At 35.9% G+C, this 5,729-nt stretch overlaps 1 non-coding gene across 1 annotated transcript; it reads right to left on the bottom strand.

Moving 5' to 3' along the window:
• Nucleotides 1-5,255: 5,255 nt before the first annotated feature.
• On the bottom strand, nt 5,256-5,362 carry LOC145117981 (small nucleolar RNA R71). Its single transcript, XR_013712970.1, has one exon. It is a non-coding gene; the product is annotated as a small nucleolar RNA R71 (small nucleolar RNA).
• Between the last annotated feature and the right edge of the window lie 367 nt (nt 5,363-5,729).

Genomic DNA, 5,729 nt, shown 5'->3' with positions numbered 1-5,729 from the left:
GATCTTGATAGGGCTTCAGTCATAGGTTTGGTTGAGAACTCATTGTTTGCTCATACACATACAAACTTGTTACTCATTATAGCAATAAACTTGTTATTTATTATAGCAATAAACTCGTTTATCAATTATAGCAATCAATTGTGTTACTCATTATAGCAATAAACTTGTTTATTAATTACAGCAATGAACTTTGTTTCTCATTACAACAACGAACTTTATTACTGAAAACTTATATACATGTTTTAGCAATGAAATTGTTTGCTCCTTGTAGCAACAAAATTGATTGCTCATTTTAGCAATGAAACTTGTTTACTCGTTTGAGTAACGAACTTTATCTTCCATGAGAATATGAATGTTGCATCTTATTTGGGCAACATACTTTATCTCTCATGATGACAAAGAACTTTGTTTTTACAAACTTATTTACTCATTTTAACAATATACTTTTATTATTGGAAACTTTTATCAAAACTTTGATTTCAATTCATGGAACCAATATTATTTTGTTTATCTGTGAGTACTCACCAACTATTTTTATAGTTGACGCTCGTTTTACATGCTTTTTCAGGAATCATCGAGTAAGTGGCACTTAGGGACACTTCACTTTTAGGAGCATTCGCATGTGTTGTATTTCAATTTACATTGTAATTTCTTCTAAAAGTTGTTCAAACCCATTGTAAAATTGTAATGATTTTTAATACTATGGTTGGTGTTGTCTTTTAACTTTTGCTATGAAACCCTTTATACTGCCACGCCTCGTGTTTCCGCTTTAGCGGGGTGTGACAAAAACTCGACGAGTTGCCCTGGCAACTCGACGAGTTAGATCGGGTTTCCCCGTCTACTGGATATCGAGTGAACTCGGCGAGTTGGCTAGGGTTTGTCCTAGTTTTCTGGACTCTGAAGGAACTCGACGAGTTCCTAGATGCACTAGACGAGTTGGGTCAACATGGACTGTTGACCTTGACTGTTGACATGGACTTTGATCAGGGTTGACCAAGTTTGACCATAAGGGTATTTCTGGTATTTCGGGATTTTGACAAGCTAGTCACATGATGATTGTAGGCGGTTGAGTTGGAGCTACGCTTTGGGACTTATCTGATCTTATTTCATCAGTTCAGCATTTTTGAAAGGTGAGTCTCCTCACCATACCAATGGGTCAAATGCACCAAGGCAGACCCATTTTGATATATTAGGTTCACTAGTTGGTTATATGCTAGGTGGTATGTTAGTTGGATATATGCTATGTGGTATGCTAGTTGTTGATGTGTTATTAGCATGAAAGACCATGGGGGTGCCCATGGCACTTGGTTATAAGACCATGTGGGGGTGCCCATGGCATTCCAGGTAAAAGACCATGGGGGTGCCCATGGCACTTGGTTGTAAGACCATGTGGGGGTGCCCATAGCATTCCAAGTAAGACCATGGGGTGCCCATGGCACATATGTGTAAGACCATGTGGGGGTGCCCATGGCACATATGTGTAAGACCATGTGGGGGTGCCCATGACATCCTGGAGTAAGACCCTGTAGGGTGTCCAGGGCATCCTTATTTGTTTATATGCATGGCTTATATAGCTTATGTAGCTTTTATAACTAATATGGATTATGCGATTATGTGGATTGCGTAGGGTATGCTTTGGGGAACTCACTAATCATTAGCTTACAATTTGTTGATTTATTTCAGGTACTTCGGAGCCTAAGGGCAAGGGCAAGGCTTGATGGCGCGGCATGCACTCTCTCTTAGATGTTTTTATGGGACGCTCTGATATTTGAAATAATATTGTTGATGTTATGAATTTGAAAACAATTGTACTTGAGATTTTGTGGGTTATTGGAAATGTTCTGATTATTTAAAAATGAAAATTTTCTTTTGAAAATTGGGTCGTTACAGCAGCAAGTAGGGGAATAACTTCATCTTTTCGTTAAAATGGCGTACTCATCACCACTCATTTTCCCCTTCTTCGGGTTCTAAAACTCGTTTTTTAGGTCTATCAAATCCACCTCCGAATAGTACTACATTTTCAACTACTCCAGGAATGCTTCCCAAGACATCGTCAGGGCTTCTCCCTGTGGCATTGTACGTACCAACAACTTCCACCAACTTAAAACCTTGGTCTTCAGTTGTCTGACTGCAAAGACTTAAACTAATGCTCTGATACCAACTGTGACATTCTCAAAATTACGGTCATTTTAAAAAAATTATTTATGCTTATTTTAAAACATAGTATTTCTTTTGTTGCGGAATTGGTCCCAAAAATATTATTTCAATGTGAGTTAATATTAACATTAAACATTTCTGAAGAAACGTTTGATATTTATATCTTTTCAAAACTTGGGATGTCATAACTAATACAAAACATAAGCATAAAGGGATCTTACATTAATTTATACTAATGATCTACATCACCATTAATCTCTCAGTGTAATGTATCTTCACATCTATACATCTGATACAAATAAAGTGAGTGGGCCGGGTTGGGAAACCTGGTGAGATACATAGTTTTTTCAACCCACAATAATATAGTTACTTTTTTATTAACAAATTTCATGTCAAACAATTAACCTGATTACCCATCCTCTTTTCCTTTATTTATTCTTCCCTAACGATTTATCGTAAGGGTCATCTCCTACATTACATTTACCTATCATCGCCTACATCGCATTTCCTTATATGTTTGTTGCAAGGACTTTTCCTAAGGATCATCGCCTATATCGTATAAATAGTATTGTTTCAGGGATTACTCCCCCAATACGTGTGCAATAAGGGTTAGAGTATCATCGCATGAATACGTAGTTACTACATCGCCTGAACATGTAATTCATCACATACAGGTTATGAGCATGTCGTTGTTTCCACATGACTAGTTTAAATTAGTCAGTGGTCGCCATCTATAATCCGGTAGATGACTACATCGTAACATCGCAAGTCAAGGTCAGGGAATCTCCTAGTCATCTCCTATCTATCATCATCTATCTATCATCTCCTATATACCATCACATACTACTACCTAATATATATTTATAAGTGTATAATACTTATAAGATTAAATCAGTTAAACATCATCTCATAATATCTTATTTATACGTGTATATCTACATATATATTTTACATCATATATTAATATTTTTAGCTATATTTATCCTTATTATATGAAAAAAGATACTTAATCTACTATATTTTGTGTTGTAGAAGCAAGAGACATGCTCGAAAATGAAAAGGAAGGAAATTGGAAGCTGGAAGCTAGGAACTTGGATTAAGGCCAAAATCAAGAAGAAAAGTTTCGTTACCACGTCATGGTGATATCCACCACGGCGTGGTGTTTTGAAAAATCCTGATGAAATTCGAAGACTTGCTGGTTACGCGATAAACCCAAAGACCAGGTCGTGGTGAGAATTACCACGACGTGGTGAATCGACTTCGAAAAATTATAAATAGAATGTAGATTTCTCCAAAAAACTATTTTGTGCTGGGAGCTTTAGTCGACTTTCAAAGGCCAAGGATGCTATTAAGAAACTTTGAAGTGCAAAGATTGATTAAAAGCTCGATTTTGGGAGATAATTGAAGAAAGAACATCATCAATTCATTCGGTTTGCTAGATTTTACTATGTATTCTCTAGTTTGCTTAGATTATTTGTGTGTTTCTGATTTAATTATGGGCTAAACAAACTAAACTTCTGTTAAGGATGATGAACCTTGACTCTATGTATTGATTTAATGCTTTTATGATAATTTATTTGGCTTTTCGTGTGTTTGATGAATTATAAACCTAGCATGCTAAAGTTTTAGTCGTTATTACCTTTCATTCAAGTTATGTGTAGCAGATGATCTTTCTAGCTGCATTAATTTGATTTCTAGTTGATTATGATCATTAAATAATTAGATCTTGTGATTGAACAAATCATAGATTTAGCAAATAAAGTTACTAACTTTGGTTGTGTTAGAGAGCATTAATTATCCATATTAAGGGCTTGAATTCCTATCTTGATCATAGATTAGGAGTTCTTAATTTTATCATTCATAGTTCAATTTATCTTTATATCAGTTTTGTGTTCAACATGTGCTTGATCATTGCATAGTAGTTCATAAATTGAGAAACACTAGAATTCTAAATCATAATAACTAGTATTAATTAATTGGAAGCCAATATAATTTGTCTAGTAGAAATCAACCATATGGGAAAGGGAATTCAGAACTAACATGAGTTCTCTTTAATATTTGAAGTAAAACCCGTTTTCTTGTTTGCTAAGTCGTTATTTGTTTGATTTAAGTTAGCTGAACTTGCAAAATCAGTAAAAATCCTCAATTTGCTTGCTTTATTTAGTTAATTATTAGTAGTTATTTTATTAATTATAATTCTGTTCCCTGTGATCGACACCCGAATTACCCAGCTATAATATAATCCGACTAGGTACACTGTCTATAGGAGCATTAGTTAGTTAAGTAAATTAGGTTTATAAATTAAAAAGTTGATAGGTATATTTTTGCTCATCAAGTTTTTGCCGCCATTGTGGGATAAAAACTAAAATAAGTTCATTTTTCGCATTATCTTAGTTTATTGTTCAACTGGTGACCACGACGTGGCGATTTGTTTGCCACGACGTGGTGACTGCCTACACAGTTTCCTGGTTTTATTCTGTTTTAGTTCGTTTTTATGTTTTTGTTTCATTTTGTTTCAGCAGTATATAACCCGCGGATCAAAGACACCATTGACACCAACATTTTTAAATCTAGAGTTAGAATATCATAAAAAGAAGAAAAAACACGTTGGAGAATCAAGCAACAAGCTGGTAAACGAAAGCAAGTTTGAAAGCTTTGAGAAGAATCCTAACAAAAAGGAAGCTGGTTACGAGCCGAAACAGAATGAAAAAAACATAGCGAACACGGAACCAAGCCAAAAGACCACATGGCCAACATTACCGACATCACTATGGAAGCATACAAGAAGCAAATTCGGGACACCGATCCGGGCCTTGTGCAACTCGAAATTCCCGCCACCGCCAACTTCGAGCTCAAGGGACACATCCTTTCCACGCTAAAAGATGTTTCATGTCATGGGAATGAAGATGCTTACAAGCATATCGATGAAGTTAATGACATCGCTGATTATTTTAATATTCCGAATGTACCACGAGAAACGATGTTGTTAAGAATGCTTTCGATTACGTTCAAGGGAGCAGCAAAGGATTGGTTAAAGGCACTCCCACCAGATGGAATTACAATGTGGGCAACAATTTTGCCCACCATCGAAGGTTTGTAAAATTAAGAAGGTCATAGCCAATTTTGAGCAACAAGTGGGGGAATCATTGTATGAAGCATGGGAGAGATATAAGAGATTACTAAGAAATTGCCCCCAAAATGATCTTAATGAGCAACAAGAAGTATCTATATTCTATGATGGGGTAAACATAACAACTAGGTAACTCCTCGATTCTCAAGGACCTCTCACAAAGAATAATCCTGCTACAATTAAAAAGCTAATATATTAATTTTCAACGCATTCAAGGGAATACCACGAACCTCGAGAAGACAAGACAAGAGGATACAAGGATGGAAATGGTGTTTCGGAAGATATGGAGGCAGTTTTGGCAATGTTGAATAACATGGATTGAAGAATGGCTAATATGGATCAATCCATACATGCAATATGCGTGGGTTGTGACAATTCCGATGGGCCACACTGTCACAACTAGCACTTTTGGCTAGGAAATTTCGTCCTCGGGTAAGTAAGG

The sequence above is a fragment of the Lactuca virosa genome, chromosome 5, assembly GCF_052849685.1.
Source record: "Lactuca virosa cultivar CGN04683 chromosome 5, Lactuca_virosa_CGN04683_v6, whole genome shotgun sequence".
NCBI classification, from domain to species: domain Eukaryota; kingdom Viridiplantae; phylum Streptophyta; class Magnoliopsida; order Asterales; family Asteraceae; genus Lactuca; species Lactuca virosa.
Note: the sequence above shows the minus strand (reverse complement) of the source record. Positions and strands in the feature narration are given on the sequence as shown.